General features: G+C 40.1%; 1 protein-coding gene across 6 annotated transcripts in view; it reads right to left on the minus strand.

Annotated features, from left to right (window-relative positions):
* Nucleotides 1-18,508, minus strand: part of znf800a (zinc finger protein 800a) — a 159,013-nt gene that overhangs the window by 68,505 nt on the left and 72,000 nt on the right. The window lies entirely within an intron of this gene.

Below are 18,508 nucleotides of genomic sequence, written 5' to 3' on the forward strand. Positions count from 1 at the left end.
ATATGTTATGTTCTACTAATGACAGAAAAATGGTGGTTAATATTTTCTCTGATTATTCTTGAATGAGTACAAATTCTTACCAAGATGTCTATTTTTAAATTCTCCAGTCTATTAACACTATGTATTTTTCTTCTCATAGTAAGTAATCCATCACATTATTTCTATAAAAAGACACTTGGTTGTCATTCCTTTTTGAAAAATGAGCTTTCATAATTTAAAGGTATCAAAGTATGCAAAGTAAAGATTATGCAGCTCTATTAAGATTTATATTATGCTTAGATTGAATAGATTTTCTTTAATTATAAGCAAGCTGGAAACAAAAAACAGACAAATTTAGTTTATGAGGAAATATGACGCCAAAGGTGAAACATCATTGGGCCAAATAGAGTGGCATGCAAAATTTGGGACACCCTTGCTAAAAAATGTCTTGTAACCGTGGATAGTTAAGTGAGCAGAAGATAAACTGATCACCAAAAGGCATAAAGATGACACATTTGTTTAACATTTTAAGCAAGAATACAGTTTTATTTCCATCTTTCAAAGGTACAAAATACCAAAACAAATAAAAGGACCTGAGGCAAAATTTTGGGCACCTGACATGGTCAGAACTTAGTAACACCCCCTTTGCCAAGTATTACAGCTTGTAAATGCTTTTTGTAGCCAGCTAAGAGTCTTAATTCTTACTTGGGGTATTTTCACCCATTCGTCCTTGCAAAAGAATACTTGGGTTCTCTCTTTTGAGATCTATGCACAAATTTTCAATAATGTTTAGGTCTGGGGACTGTGAGGGCCAAATATCTTGGGATGCCCAAACCTTTGCATGGTGCTCCTTTCCTTTTTTCACTGTAAAATTGTACAAAATAAACAAAAAACTCATCTTGCATATAATGCTGAAAAAAATGTGTCATCTTTAACTATATGCCTTTTAGTGATCAGTTCATTTTCTGCTCACTAATCTATTCACAGCAACAGACTTTTTAAGTAATGGTGCCTAAACTTTTGCATGGCACTGAACACTCACCAGACATTTTTTTAGGGGTCCCCAACCCCCCGTCTGACAGCCGGGTCGCAAGAGGACTGCCAGCAACAGAGACTCACTCAGTGAAAGGCTACAGCAAAATGGCTGCCCCCTTCACTGAGGACACTTTTCAGAATGCTAGGCAGACGTAGCTTTGCAGCGACACATACTACAGGTAATATTCCATTACAACAAAATTTTCATTACAAACAAAGTATTTTTATGGTCCCGATAGTTTCCCCATATGACACGAGTCTATAGAAATCTCGGTACTACGATGTACATTCAGCAGATACTTGCATTACAATGAAGTGCCCAAAGACCTTGAAATGTTTGAATGAATCATCTGCACAGCAGTTAGTTCTGTGGTTGCAGCTCAGTTGTGCACAACGATGCCCAAACAGAAACAATGTAAAAAAAAATTTTCTTCAAACTTTTCTCGTACTGTTTTTTTGCTGTTTTTGTTTTCGGTGGTTTTCAGTGATACTTTTTGCTTATTGCTCGTCAACATTTGAAAAACATCCATTGAAATTTAACTCATTGTCACCCTCCTATTGAAACGGCAGACATGAAAAAATTATAACAGTTCATAATAGAAATTCTCTTGGGACCTCCCCCAAATGGACAACATGCCGAAGAGTGTCCAGAAGTGCGATCACTGAGTCTATATGTCACAAGCTACCTACAGGAGCAGGCAACCTGCAAGTAGTTTGCGACCGACCAGGACCGGGAGTTGACGCTAGCAGAGTCAAAACAAAAGAATTACAACGGGAAGAAAAAAGTAAAACAGCTGTTTATTATATCAATCCTTTGGCAAGTAAAGTTCTGGGGCAGGAATATACACAGGGTGGTCCAGATCTAATTATGCAGATCCAGATTGTATAGATGACTTTGATTTATGTGGGGACGATTCCAGTTCTGCGTGAAGACGATTCTTCATGTCGTCAGTTCGCACACTTCTCGATGGTCCAGGATTTTTTGGGTGATGTCCTATGTAATAAACTTAAGTTACAGTGTAAGGAAAATTGCATAACTAGATCTGGACCCCCCTATATAGTGTCCATATTCGCACACAAAAATTTTACAAAGGAAAACAAACATAAATTAATTAATTAAATATCCCATAAACTTCAACAACACACACATTGTCAAAAAAATGACAGAAAAAAAAAATCTAAATAATCAAAATATGGCCTTTTCCTCAAAGGCAACTTTCCCTTTCTAGGAAAAAATAATGCCTGACCATTAACTAATAAAATTAAGGCTCTGAAGCAGTCAAATATTAGAGCTCCTCCGACTTCAAAAAAATCAGGAGCCTGAACGGACTAATAGGAGACTGTTATTCTTTCCACAAGCAGCCCATGCACAACTCTGTAATCCTCAGCCAGTTAAACAACCCCCCTAGTGGCCAATGTCCCACACCTTATAAAGCCGCTATCATTTTTTTCTCGGAGCCCACTGCTGTAGGTTGACACTAACCATATTCTGTTTCAGGGGGTTAAATTACCCAAAGCCTTTACAACCAAACTAAACTTAACCCTGCTCAAAAGAAACAATAACAACAAACTAATAGCACTTTCCTACATCTGTGATCTCAAAAATAACAAACTAAAAAAAAAAAACATTAAACCAACAAAACTGAATGACTTTAACCCCCTATTCCCCCCGCAACCCCAGGGCTGTTTTTTCCCAGATTCATAAGCATGGTGCAAGCACCTGATCAAAGCACCACGTTTAAAATGGCATCTGAACTGGCGCTCAGACAGCCGGAGAAAGGAACCACAGTATCCCTCACCTTTCACATGTTAATGAATGACGGTAAGTCCTTATTTTTAAAACCCTTTGTTCTGAGTCACTCCCCCCCCACCCCCACAGGTATTTTCATGAAGATGTTTAGCCACCTTTTTTGTGTTTTGTGACGCCGGACAATCTGAGTTGTACCAGTGTCAGCAGCAAGTTGTAATGGGACGTGTTTCCGCGTCACACTGTAAAAGACTGTTTATCCGTTGCCGGGGCAACAGTAGGCTCACAGCTATGCTGCAGCTCTTCACCAAAACAAACAGAAAAGATCTTGATGCAAGGATCATTGTAAATGCAGGGAACAGGATCACCTGTACTTGGCCACTAACCTGGCCACGACCCTGCCTGATTGCTGTGTCTGTGTGTAGGAGAGTGGCAGATCCCGCTACAATAAATAACTGTACTGTTCCTATTTCAAGCTGAATAAAAGCTGTTTTTGCTAAAGTACTGAGACTCAGCCTTGTGTTTTAGGGTGTAAGACAGGAACTTACAGCGCAACCCCAATCTTTTATGATTTGCTTCTGTTGCGCCTCACTGCACCGCTGTGAGCCTGCTGTTTCCCTGCCCAGGCAACGGACAAACAATCTTACACAGACACAGCAACCGCGCTTCGGGATGCACTTCAGTGTGATGTTCCCATTGGGAGGGGGTGGGATCCCAAAAGAGTTCACAAACCTCACAATGAGAAGAAGAAGAAAAGGATGACTCGGCTTCTGATTGATAACTGTGCTGCCCACATCATGCTTCCGTATTTAGATAATGTTCGCATTGAATTCCTCCCACCCAATTGCACAGCAGTGCTTCAGCCATTGGATGTGGGCATCATTCGCACCCTGACAGTCTATTAAACTCAAGGAAATGCTGAGAAAAATTCTCTTCAGCGTAACTTGTAGACAGGAGGAGATTAAAATTAACATGAAAGAAGCTGTTGAAATGAGTGCAAACGCCTGGACGCAAGTTTAAGAAAGCACTATAGCAACATATACAGACTCTAATTACAACAAAATATTTTTTAGGTCCTTGGCAGTTCGTTGTAACGGAATTTTACCTGTAGTTGCACTACAGGCACTATTGGGCACCCCACCATTACCCACCCTGCAGACGCTGGAGAAGGAAAATCTGAGGCAGCAGTGGAGCAGCAGCACGTGGGGCAGAGGCAGAAGATACCTGGAGGTAGGGAGTGGGGGCACCTGGTTGGTGGCAACAGCAGGACAGGCAGCAGTTAGCAGCTGCAGCTACCATCTTGAAGGAAGCAGCCGGTGTGTGTGGAGCTGTGAGGAGGAGTGCTTAAAGGCACAGGAGCAGAGTTTTGGCAGTGACCACACACATCTTCTCTTATACACAGAAGTGAGATGGCTTTCTAAAGGTAGATCACTGACCAGGATTCAGCATCGACAAGCTTCTGTTCCAGACAGCTGTTTTCCTCAGGAAAGTAAACTGAGTCGATGTTGAATCCTCCTTTTCTAGTAAGATGCAACGACGAAGTTCCTCTGCAAGCTGAGCCATGAACACTTTTCTTTTCTCAGTGGCCCCATGCATGCCTTGCACAGTACATGTGCGTCAATCACCGCCAGCATCTTGTAACACACAGCAACTGGTGACCTGCATGTTCTTGCGCGCACTGAATAAGCTCCTAATCTGACTCTAAGTAACAGCGCCAGCATAAATTCACGCCCGATCTGACGCTGTTCATTTTTAAATAATATTGCATTAGTGTGATGATGTTTTCACATATATTGTCTCTTTCTTTCAGGTGTGTAATAGAAACCACAGCATAGGGAGAAAAAAGTGTATACATTGTAACAGGTACAGACGTTGTAAATTTAGGTAGGATGATCCTTGCGTGTGTGTGTGAACTGTTAACATTCGAATCTGATGATTGCATATCGCGCTGAACTTACTGTTCTGTATTATTCTTTCCTCTGCATGTCATGGAGTACAAAAGAAATAGCATACAGCAACATGTGGGGACTGGCAAACTATGTATATACACACACACACAAATTATATATATGTGTGTATGTATGTATGTATATATATATATATATATATATGTAATGTAGATAGGTGTGTGTGTGTGTGTATATATTGTAAGATATGGCCGGCCATGTACCCCGGCCAATACCCCCAAGCTGCCAGGTGGAGCCCTCCTTGCAGCATGGAGGTCCCCAGAAGACCAGCAGGGCATTATGGACCATGTAGTTTTTATGCACCGCCCTGCTGGATGCCATGGGGCCACGAGGGAGCTGCAGGGAGGACGAAGAGTTCTTCATGCCCTATGACCCGGAAGTTCGTCATAGGAAGAGCGACGGGCTTCCGGGGTGAGAAAAAACATTATTTACCCTGACCGGAAGGAATAAGGACTTGTGGACTGTTGGGAAGGAACACCTCCGGGTCAGGGAATATAAAAGGACTGTGGGAGCTCCCAGACGATGAGCTGAGTTGGGAGGCAGGGTGGCTAAGCGTCTGGGAGTGGAGGATTGTTTATTATTGTGGTTTATTGTTATTGTGAATTGTGGAGAGGAGCGTGCTTTGTGCACTTATTATTATAATAAATATCATCTTTGGACTTTTACCTGGTGTCTGACGTATAGTCTGAGGGTACAAGGGTGCGAGAAGCATCTTATTCTGTTACAATTGGCGTAGCTCCGGCAGGATTCTCTGGCCGTCAGTTTGGCAGAGGACCTGAAATTTAAAAAATTTATTGTGGACAGAATATCCGGGAAGACAGCGTCCACGACACACACAGAAAAATCGCCAGAAACCTCATCTTTATCAAGTCCGTCATGGGAAGAAGAAGACAAAGCAGGCGCCAGCAACAGCGGAGGTCTAGCGCTTCGGCATTGCCTGCGCTCAAGAGGAGCTATGGGCGGCTACGCATTTGGGAGAGATTTCGGAGGAGGGCGTCACCGGCGAGGTATGTCGGGGAATGTACTGAATAATCTTTTAAATTAACACATGATGTCCCATGTACATACCTCCCAGATGTCCATCCGAAGGCTCTGCGGAGGCAGAAGACAGACCGAAGCGATGGCGCGCTCTCATTCAGGCAAGCGAGTAACCCGAAGCACTTCCGCATTACGGGTGCGGCGAGGACACGTGACCTACCACAAGGGATTCCAGGAAGGTGGCGTTCCGTATCCAGCTGTTTGTGGCTTCGCCCAAGAAAAGCGGACTTGAGTTTTGAAGGGGAAAGGGGAGGCGTCAAGTACCGCTCTCCTACAAAAAGGTAAGGAGGTCCGGAAATGATTGATCGGTCCGTCGATAAATTGATACAGGCGGATCACAGTCAGCCAAAAGCGGCACCGCGGTCCTCGAAAAGAACTCCAAATCCCAGGCTCCCTTGCGGGACCTGTCTGAGCACGTGCCAGGAGCGGCGTGTTTATTGGCTCCCACCGGAGGGTAAGGCTAATGATGGCTCGAGCATGCCTCGGGTGAATTAAGTAACTTTTGGGCGTGCACGAGCTGGAAAAGTTGCTTCAGCCCGTGCACAAATTTTACAGGTGGTGGAGACAATAAAGAAGATCACTGGGGATCTGGGAGCAGCGCGGCGCCTTTAAGGAGGGTGGATGAATTCCTACGGCGATTTGGTCAGGAGTCTCCCATTATGATTGATTTGGCGGTACAGGTGAGTTTTACGGTACCGTACAGAATAAGGGACACAGAGTGGCGGGGCCCGGTTAATTAGTAGCGGGTGCCAAGTCACTCGAGCCCTACAAACGAGTGTGGTGTGATGACAGAAGGGCGGTGGAAGCACTGATCGTACCAGAGCAGCTGAAAAGTGCTGTCTCTCGGGCGATGCGGTGCTGAAGACGCCGCCTCTGGTTTCTTTAAAGTCAGCGGGCATGCAAACAGCAAAGAGGCTCTCTTTCTCTAATAGAGACTCAAGCTGTCGCCGACAAGTAAGCAGGAGATCCCCGAAATACACCGTGGGTCTCCTGACAAGGTGGGAAAAAGGGCGGAGAGCAGCGAGGCGGCCAGAAAACCCTCCTTGGCGGGGGAAAGGGTGGAGCTGACCGAGTTCCCGAGATGTTTCAGGTCTCGGGAAAAGAGCCAACCAGGAGGACTTCGTGGTGCTACAATTGCCAGCGACGGGTCACGAGTGGCGCCAATGTCCCGGGGAGACAGGAGGTACACCGTCCCCAAGGTTTGCTCGAGGACAGGGCAACGCAGTCAGAGCCGGATGGCGCGTCCTCTTGGAGGAAGACTTCCCTCTCGGGGCAGGCGCTCCGAATCTTTATAATTAAATTAAGGGGGAATACTGTAAGATATGGCCGGCCATGTACCCGGCCAATACCCCAAGCCGCCAGGTGGAGCCCTCCTTGCAGCATGGAGGTCCCCAGAAGACCAGCAGGGCATTATGGACCATGTAGTTTTATGCACCGCCCTGCTGGATGCCATGGGGCCACGAGAGGGAGCTGCAGGGAGGACCGAAGAGTTCTTCATGCCCTATGACCCGGAAGTTCGTCATAGGAAGAGCGGCGGCTTCGGGTGAGAAAAACATTATTTACCCTGACCCGGAAGGAATAAGGACTTGTGGACTGTTGGGAAGGAACACCTCCGGGTCAGGGAATATAAAAGGACTGTGGGAGCTCCCAGGCGATGAGCTGAGTTGGGAGGCAGGGTGGCTAAGCGTCTGGGAGTGGAGGATTGTTTATTATTGTGGTTTATTGTTATTGTGAATTGTGGAGAGGGCGTGCTTTGTGCACTTATTATTATAATAAATATCATCTTTGGACTTTTACCTGGTGTCTGGCGTATAGTCTGAGGGTACAAGGGTGCGAGAAGCATCTTATTCTGTTACAATATATATATATATATATATATATATATATACACACACACACATACATACAAACATACATACAGGTATATATATGTGTGTATATATGTATGTGTCTATATGTGTGTGTATAGCTTTGTTCACTGAGTGCAAGGGAAAAATAATAAAATATAGTCTATAAGTTATTAAACAGTAAAACATTAACGTTTTAAGAAGTACAGGTACATTGAGCACTACTGGAGTGGTTGCGGGTAAACTTTATTTTAAAGACTGTGTAACACAACAGGTAAGTAGTACTAACAGCAGCTAAAATGTATATGGATCATCTCTCGGTAGTAGATCCCTTTTGAAAGGCGCTACACGACAGCTGTGGTATAGAAATTACATTTTCTATGTGAACGTTCAAATTTCTGCCTCTGGTAATGTGCCTTACCGGCATTACCAGCAATTAAAGAAAATGTTTGTGTCCTCTGCAGTGTTAAGAGAGAAAGGCTTTGGTTTGGGATAAAAGGTGTAAAGAAAGGAAAGTTGCCTTTTTCTATTATATAGTATAGAGAGATGTGTTTGCTGACGTTATGATCGCCTTTTGGGGACAGTCGCGGTGGGTCTTGTGTAGACTGGTGAGACGTCCCTGCCATTATTCAGCTGTGATGGCACGGTCAGTCCTCCACTCGTGCGCGTGTCTTCATAATCCAAGCTGACGACCTCATAATCGTATCTGTTGAAAAGAAAGTGCGAATCGCCTTAATAATAGTTTGCAGCGGTGTAGAAAAGGTCCCGTGTTTGCACTTGTCTGGGCTATAGCTCAGGGGGAGGGTGAAAAAAATGAAAAGTGCTCACTTTGACTTAAGGCAGAAGCGCAGTCAGCGTCTCAAAGGCCGGCACAGCTATGCGCGCGCACCGGCTGCTCGACTTTCGCTGGGCTGGAGACCCCAGTTTTTGCAGACACGTTCACAATATCAAAAGTCTCAGCGCTCTTTGGAGGCCATTCATATATATATATATCTATATCAAAATACCCGTGTCTCGCAGCGGAGAAGTAGTGTGTTAAAGAAGTAATGAAAAAGAAAAGGAAACATTTTAATAATAACGTAACATAATTGACATTGTCATGAGTGTTGCGGTCATATATATATGCCTGCCTAAATAAGTCACCCTTGCTTCGCTCTTACTTTTTTACCGTTCATTTAATCATGGCTAGTGGCGGAAAATTTATAAAATGGAAGGAGGATTACACTGAGTATGGCTTTACCAAAACAATTATTGATGGCGAATCGATTATTCATAAAGCTTGAATTGGTGATCTGTTTTTCTGTGTTAACCTCATATTTTTTCATACTTCTTCTCAAACCAAGGTGGTGCGAGGGTAAAATGAATCGGGATGCGCTGATCAAAGTAATCGGTGTACCAGGAAATCATGCATTGACAAAAGTTCCCCTTTGCTTGTAATGCAAAGTGTGATTAAATGCATTATTTTTTAGCGTGTTATGGAGCACATGCATCGAAGCTTCTCAGCTGTGCTTGTGCTAAGAAAAGGAAAGATTTTAAAAATAACGTAACACGATTGTCAATGTAACCTTTTGTAAGTAGTGCCTGGAGGATTCAGTGTGGATAAACTCTAGAGACAGCGTGTGTATTAACTTGTGGATTTTTCTGTGAGTATTTGGTGGCAGTGTGACGAAGTTGCTTCGAAAGACCGTGTTAGCCGCGGAGCTCAGCTCAGAGCGAAATCAGGTAAATGGGAGGGGAGATGATGACATGACTCCCCAACCCGCCTTAACTATCAATCCCCCACAAACACAGTCTCTCGGAATTTGCATAAGCACACCGCTTCACCTGCAATTTTAACTTAGTTACAAAGTGATCAAAACTCGTTTATATCCTGCGTCCTCTCATTAAACTTGTATCCCGCATTACCCGTGGGCAGGAGAAACGCCAGCGGCAGCCTGTCTATGAACTTAATTTAAAGTTTAGGTTTACACCTTGCTTTCTTTCCGAAGTAGCAGCACTCATGAATATGGTAGTATATGTCACTCGCTCGCTTCTTATTGTTTCTTATTGGTCTTCCTGGTTTTCTACGCACTGCATTGACAGTCAGTTCACGTGATTATGTGGGAGGTGTGATGATGTCACACGAAACTCCGCCTCCCACAGCTTTCGAGCTCAACTCCATTACAGTAAATGGAGAAAAATACCTTCCAGTTATGACCATTACACGTAGAATTTCAAAATGAAACCTGCCCAACTTTTGTAAGTAAGCTGTAAGGAATGAGCCTGCCAAATTTCAGCCTTCTACCAACACGGGAACCTGGAGAATTAGTGATGAGTCAGTGAGTGAGTCAGTCAGTCAGTGAGGGTTTTGCCTTTTATTAGTATAGATGCCTACATTTTGTCATTTACTACTAAAATATGAAAAAACTTTCGGTTTTAAAAATGTGTTTACACAGATTACTGTAGAAACGGAACACACATGAAATGCGTGTGTTCCAAATAACGATTTATTATTTCCACTCTAAAACTCCACTTCACTCCCAGATAATCAATCAAGACATGAGCTGGGAGAAGTTCGTGCACGTTCTAAGTCAGTGGGGGGATGGAATAGCCGGCTGCTTTGCGAACGGATTTAAGGTGGGCCAGATCTGCGAGTTTTTTCATAGATTATGGTAATTCTAGTGTTAAATCAGCTTGATCTTTAGCAGGTTGTCTTGACAATGTCTACAAGCCTAAATGCATGGAGTTGTTGCCATGTGATTAGCTGATTAGATATTTGCATTAACATACCATTGAACAGGTTACACCTAATAAAATGTCCAGTGAGTGCATGTCCTTTCAGTAAAGCTTTTGTAGCTATCTCAAGCTCAAGCTCTTACGATAATTCCACGCTATTGAATAATGCTTAAATTCAGTACTTTCAACAAAAGATGCAGTCATTTTCATTATTATGATGATTATTTTGCCTCATTTTAGAATTCAGTTTTATTTTCTCAAATTGAAGTTGTTCAAAACATCTGTGTAGGGGTCAAAAGATGAAAAGTGATGTACAGTATCTCTCACCTCCCTGCCTTTGTTGTTTTTTTTTTTTCAGGAAATGTATTTATTTAACATATTTAAGATATATTGCACGATTTAAGAAACTAATTTCTTCTGTTTAGATTTAAAATACTACATAGCGCGTGCAAAGGTTTAGCAGAGAAAATGTATAGAATTTTACACATTTCCTTGTTCTTGCACTTTTTATTAGAAAATTACAACAATGAGTGTACCCATTACATATGGATTCACACATACACAGATATACCAGAAATTCAACCCCACATACTGTACCTTACTACAGCTGAATGATTAATTGATTTCAAATAGCGATTTTAAACAATGTGATTAGCAAATTGCAAAGGCTGCAATTTAGGATATACGTTATGCAGCATGACTGACCAATAGGGTTTTCAGATTGAATGTTGCTATTCGAATTTGAAAAACGTCTTATTCAAAGGCAAAAGCTGACATTCAGTTGTAAAAGAATTGTTGTTTATTTTACCTACACTAATTTTGTGTTTGTGTTACTCCAGATATGCTAGGAAAAGTTGCAGTATTTTTCATATCTGTATTTGCATTTCGCTTCCACGATCGTCCTTTTCATAATTGTGAATTATTAGTTTTTTTTTTCATTAATTAATGCCCCACTCTTTTGCTCTTTGATTCACAAGTCAGACTTGTTGCTGTGGGTGGGCCTCAGGGTAGCTGTGCACATCCAAAAAAAAAAAAGACCACTAGGTCCAAAAATGAATTATTTTTTACCAAGGAAAAAAAATACTCTTTGGTATAAAATGTATATACTGTACATACTTGTAGATTCACAAAACAGAATAGGTGATTTTTTGATTGATATATGCTCTTCTAGTGGGTATGATGACATCTCATACCCAAATTAGTTAAAACGCTGTGGACAGTGACTCCGCAATACCTTCAGCAGGAGATTGTGTGTACGTCTAAAGTCACCAATATGGACTGTTAATAATTACAAAGCACAGCTCATCAATTTCAAAAAATAACATTAAAGATACTGCAAAACGTCGGACATTGCCCCTGCTCCTTAATTACATGGCTATCTATGTGATATTTCACCGGAAGATCCTCATATTGATTGCTGAATTTTGCTGCCAAACAGTATGAGCAAAGGCACCAAACAAAGTTGGGCTGAATAATGTGTACAAAGTTCGATCACTGTAGATGACCTTGGCATGGACAATCCAAACCAAGCTGTACCAAGGGAGCTTCATAAGGTGCAAGTTTTTACTTTGATCCCTTTTTGTGCTTAGCTGCAATTGGGCACATCTGCCATGGCCACTGCATTGCCTGTTTTGCTGTATTACATACGTGCTGCCTGGCTTGGTGATGCACAATTCTGCTGTCTGGCATGGTATTATTATAGTCTGTAACACTAAATGTTCTAAAGCCTACAGTGTGTTTATTGGCTGGTTTATTATTATTATAGAGGCCTCAGCTTAATGCTGTTCTTCTGTTAACTTAGTCTTGTACCATCTGAGAAAGCAGTCTGCTCTGCTGATGTGAGCTCGTCAGCTGCTCAAAGTGGCACGACCTCTCACTAGAAATCTTTTTTTTTTTTTAAACTAGCGCTTGTATGATTAGCACATCTTAATCTCTAATATTTACTTATTTGCAAATCCATGCTTTGTTAAAAAAGCATCACTACATCATTACTAATATTTTTTAAAACTGGTGATACTACAAAGAATGAAGCTGTTACGACGCTGTTGCTAGTGTCCTGGTTGTAGTGCCCAGCTGGTGTTTTGTGACATGTTTTGCCGGAGCATGGACGGCTGAGAGGAATGGGAAGCAGCACTGTGGTGTAGCTTAGAGGAAAGCAATTTTTCTGAGGGTAAACGAAACATCTACAGGAAGAACAGAGTGACTTGGGGTGAGGGAAACAATTGTAGTTTTGCAACAAACAGGCTGTACACATTAAGCTACTACTACTGGCCCTTTTATAGGATGCAGCTGCTTAGGATTTTGAGGGCTCTTTATATATATATATATATATATATATATATATATATATATATATATATAAAAACACAGTTGCCCAAGTACCACTAGGATTTGTTTTTGGATGTTGTTGTTTGTTTTTACACTGGTTACCTTACCAGTTGAGTATAAAAAAAACAAATCAAGGACAAAGAAACACGTAACATCCAGTATAGTTATCTCAAGTTTATTTAATATTTACTTATTTTTAATGTGAATATTCAAACCTTACTTTTTGGCTAATTTGAAAGCCCAAGTACACAATGTTAACCTTTCAATGCTGAACAAACTGGCTTGTAAATTCCTATGCATACTAACCACGAGTGTGCCACGAGAGTGTCTGTTTAGTCCTGGGGGCAATGTCAGTTTCAGTGTTCATTTCTGAAACCACCAAAGACTGGCATACTGGTGTTCTTGACAAAAAATCTGTAAAGACCATAATGAATGCTGAGAAGAAGAAGAGATGCCAGGGAAGCCAGAATTATGTAATGTTTCTGTTGTGTGGAGTAGTTGTAAGATTTTAGTTGTTCTGCACGATACCCTAAAGTGGTAGCCTTTGCGAAAAAATTTCAAAAGTTATATGCTCATAATCTGCAAATAACGGTTTTATTTGAATGTTCAATATTTAGATATTTTGTGTAATATTTATATTTCTATTATTACATCAATTGATTACTTTTTTAATAATTATTCTGTGATTTGTCAATTTCTAACCTAAATGGTGGATATCAGTAAATAATGTTCTATTTATTAAAGATTGCTCAATATTTAGATGCTGCTTTTGAGTCACAGTTTTTATAATTGTTTTATCTTCTATGCCAATTAAAAAATGTACTAAAAAAAAGTCATCCTTGCATTAGAATATAAAGCAGTTGATATTTTGATGGTATATCTCACGTAGTAATGCTCTATCATGTTTTAAACCTATTACATTGTGAAAACTGAAGCTTGACTTTAAAAAAATTATACCTCAATATCTGTCAGAAAAATCACAATTACAGTAGATATTCTCCCCCAACCATTCAGCCCTAATTAACGCTCATGCTTATGAACAAAATCAGGCAGTACATTCTATCTAAATATAAACCAAAATAATTTTATATGTTTAGATCAGAGACAAAAAGAATACGAAAATGTAAAATTAGTTAGTACACAAAAGAAAATCCAGTTATAATAGCACTTCTAGGCAAGCCCACCTGCCATAATTAATTCTAAATTTAATATTTCCTCTCAAACTTAGGCAAGATAAAAAAAAATTAAAACCACATCTCTAGTAATATGTTCCTTGGCTTGGGATTAAAATGTGGAAAAGATAAAGTACAGTAGTTTGGCACTGAATGGGAAATATCCATGAGAAAACACTTGGAATAGCAGATGGCACTAGATGGTCAGTCAATGTGTCTGACAGAATTCTACAGATGTGATTTTTCAGTTTATTGGTGACCTAAAAGCTGCTCATTCTATATATAAAAAAGGAAACTTCTGCAGCTATTTTAATGGACTTTCAAATGGAAATTCTCCCCAATCTTAATGTGTCTTCTGACACAATAGTTTCCAATCCCAGTCCTGGGAGACCCCTGCGGCTACAGATTTTTGGCTCCTATAGGTTTCACAGTCAGGGAAATCATTTTCTCTCTACTTGATCTCTTTGTTTAATTAGCATATCTTTTTTTCCTTCATTTATTCTATATTTATAAAATGTGAGATTTACATTCATAAGAAATCGATAAATGTTCATATTTTTGCCATAGCTTCAAGTTATTTTTTCGTTTCCTATTAATTCACCCATTTCTGTGAACGGCTTTAATTTAATTTTAACCTAATAATGACAATTAACAAAAAACGGTAGAATCTAGGGCAAATGCCACAGAATGATGAAAGGCTTGACATCAGACAATTAAAAACTGGGTTTTGTAATTTGTACTGGAATATTGAATGCATTTAAGTATGTTACACGAAGATAATTTGCTGTTTTTATCTTATTTTTAATATATCCATCATAATCACCAATATGATTTTCATTCCGCTTTACTAGGTACTGCATTCAGATTATTTTAAATTATTTTGTAATGATCAAGCTAGTGAGTCTAACACTGAAGCAGCTGCATCCCTTCAGCATTAAGTATTATTTTCACTGTGTATGCCCAGCTCAATGTTAATCGTCATTATTAAGATATAATAAAGAGAGCAAACTGAAAGTTTTCATGTGGTGTTACAATTTCCGATCTTACTGGTCATTTCAATGTTGACAACCTACATTAATTTTATGACATTGTATATAACTACAAAATTAATGTATAAATGATTCACAACATACAGTTGTGCTTGAAAGTTTGTAAACCCTTTAGAATTTTCTATAGTTCTGCATAAATATGATGTAAAACATCACTCATTTGTGAGTGGCAAAAGTATGTGAACCTTTGCTTTCAGAATCTGGTGTGACCCCCCTTTGCAGCAATAACTGCAGCTAAATGCTTCCAGTAACTTTTGATTATTCCTGCACACTGGCTTGGAGGAATTTTAGCCCATTCCTCCATACAGAACAGCTTCAACTCTGGGATATTGGTGGGTTTCCTCAAATTAACTGCTCGCTTCAGGTCCTTCCACAACATTTTGATTGGATTAAAGTCAGGACTTTGACTTGGCCATTCCAAAACATTAACTTTATTCTTCTTTAACCATTCTGTGTGCTTAGGGTCGTTTTCTTGCTGCATGACCCACCATCTCTTGAGATTCAGTTAATGGACAGATGTCCTGACATTTTCCTTTAGAATTCTCTGATATAATTCAGAATTCATTGTTCCATCAATGAAGGCAAGCCGTCCTCACCCAGATGCAGCAAAACAGCCCCAAACCATGATACTACCACCACCATGTTTCACAGATGGGATAAAGTTCTTATGTTGGAATGCAGTGTTTTCCTTTTTCCAAACAGAACGCTTTTCATTTAAACCAAAAAGTTCTATTTTGGTCTCATCCATCCACAAAACATTCTTCCAATAGCCTTCTGGATTGTCCACGTGATCTTTAGCAAACTGCAGGTAAGCAGCAATATTTTTTTTTTTGGAGAGCAGTGGCTTTCTCCTTACAACCCTGCCATGTACACCATTGTTGTTCATTGTTCTCCTGATGGTGGACTCATGAGCATGAACATTAGCCAATGTGAGAGAGGCCTTCAGTTGCTTAGAAGTTACCCTGGGGTCCTTTGTGACCTCGCTGACTATTACACGCCTTGCACTTGGAGTGATCTTTGTTGGTTGACATCTCCTGGGGAGGGTAACAATGGTCTTGAATTTCCTCCATTTGTACACAATCTGTCTGATTGTGGATTGATGGAGTCCAAACTCTTTAGAGATGGTTTTGTAACCTTTTCCTGCCTGATGAGCATCAACAACTCTTTTTTTGAGGTCCTCAGAAATCTCCTTTTTCGTGCCATGATACATTTCCACAAGCGTGTCGTGAAGAGCAGACTTTGATAGATCCTTGTTCTTTAAATAACACAGGATGCCCACTCACACCTGATTGTCATCCCATTGATTGAAAACACCGGACTCGAATTTCACCTTCAAACTAACTGCTAATCCTAGAGGTTCACATACTTTTGCCACTTACAAGTATGTAATATTCCTCAATAAATAAATGACCAAGTATAATATTTTTGTCTCATTTGTTTAACTGGTTTCTCTTTATCTACTTTTAGGACTTAAGTGAAAATCTGATGATGTTTTAGATCATATTTATGCAGAAAGATTGAAAATTCAAAAAGGGTTCACAAACTTTCAAGCACAACTGTAGTAGATGAGTTGACTGGCACAGAAGATGCCACTCTAATGCGGTGGGAAATGGCAGGAAGAGAGAATGTATACACTAGAGTTGAATATGAGAGATATTGAAGTAAAAAAATGGCACAAGTAAAAAGCTGGAAGAAGCACTCAAACTTTTTTTTTCAGGAACATTCTCCGTGATTGTAACAGTAGGAAACAGGTATTTGGAAGCAGAGCACAGTGTGATTTTAATATAATACACTATTTAATACATAATAAAAATTAGGGGGCTTCGCCCCCTGCTCGCTTTGCTTGCCAACCCCCGTGTTTGGTTTTCCGGATACACACTTGTAAGGTTTTTTTTTTTCTTTGAATTGTTGCAATTTCATTAGTTTCACTTTAATTTCAGAACTTCTGTAAAAATAGTATTTGGAATCTTTCATGTCCCAATATGCTGAATCTTTTAAATGAGGTCTGTGAGACTTATGTTTAATGACTTTGTACCATAATTTAGGGTAAGTTTCTCTGTTTGGAATTTCAGCACAGACAAAACGATCCACATCATCAGCAGTTAATAATTTTTTTTGCAAAGTAACCAATAAATGCATGTGAGTTAAACCCCATTTTTAAAATTCTCTGACTTAAACAAATTTCCTTTTGTTTGCGTCAATGCGATCTGTACTATCTTTTTTTTGATACTGTAGCGACTGACGTAATAAAGTGTCACAAAAGTTCTACTTTAACAATCACTGACTGCGTAACCCCAAACACAACTTTCTAACACCCTCTCCAACCCCTCCTCCCACGGGTCTCGCCTCCCCCTTTCTGCATCAAACAGCACCCAGCTATCAGTCTGCCGTGCTGTACTCTGTCCTCCCTTGATCAGACCTAACAGTCACTTAAAACAAAAAAGGTTTCAGCTTGGTTGGGACGCTACAATACTTTCGACTGTTACTGCTTTCATATTCTGTACATTTCTCTGCATATGTATCGTGCCTTGGGTCTCTTTTCTCCGCGCTGCTCTTTCTTCTTTGCTGAGAGCACAGGATCTGTGTGTCCCACGTGACTTTACATGACTGAATGTTTTGCTGGCTGTCCGTGGTCTTATTTTATAAGAAGGTCGTGTCTTGCAAGAATCTTATGTTCCACATCCCCGCGAGACTGCCCTGGGACAATCTCTTGGCACCAAGTCTCATGTTTAGTATTTTTTGTCTCGCGGATCTTTAAAATGTCTTTCGAGAACATCACGTATTGTCGCCTTGCTTTTACATTCCATGATTTTTTTTTTATATATAGAGAGATATGTTAGAATAAAGGAAGGATTGAAATGTACAACCGGGTGCAGCAAACAGAGCGGATATCTTGGTGCTCATTACAAACACCACAAATACCATCCATGTAAGGAAATAAAGCAAGAAGAGATAAATAAAGAGGTCAAAGATACAATGTGAATACTGCAACATAGGCTGGTAAACAAAGGTTTCATATGAGCCAGGTTTAAGTTAAATAAATACTTTAAATCGCTTTACTCATATATAACTATCACATTGCACACCAATGGTTTAAGGACCACACTTTAATTAAAAAAAAAAAAACAAAACATTTTAAGTCAAATGTTGCTTTATATAGTGCCATTTCCAGTGAATTGTCTTTAAAAAATTATGGAAAAAAACAGCAGTATTCTTAGAAATTGCAACCATCACAACACATCAGACTCTGATCAGAGGTGCTGATATACCTGGAAAACTAGCTGTCAAGTGATAAGCATACATGAACACTTTCTTAAATTCACTGTCAGCTATTACTTTAACATAACTTTAAAATTATCAGAACTATGGTAGGGCATAGTCTATTCTGGTAGCTCTGGATGGAAAGCACCTATCAATCATAGGGCCCACTGTTGCAAACTCCTACATTACTACAAATTTCATTTGGAATCACCATTCAACCCAACTGGCATATCTATGGGGTTATAGAAGGTGCTTTAATTAGGATCATCTAATTAAAGAAAATTTATCTGAATCTCAGTGAAATTTCTCCTAAAATGCAAATTGACAAAGTAAAGTTACTTGGCACTGAACATCCATAATGCAAGACTGT

The sequence above is a fragment of the Polypterus senegalus genome, chromosome 8 (genome assembly GCF_016835505.1).
Source record: "Polypterus senegalus isolate Bchr_013 chromosome 8, ASM1683550v1, whole genome shotgun sequence".
Taxonomy (NCBI): domain Eukaryota; kingdom Metazoa; phylum Chordata; class Cladistia; order Polypteriformes; family Polypteridae; genus Polypterus; species Polypterus senegalus.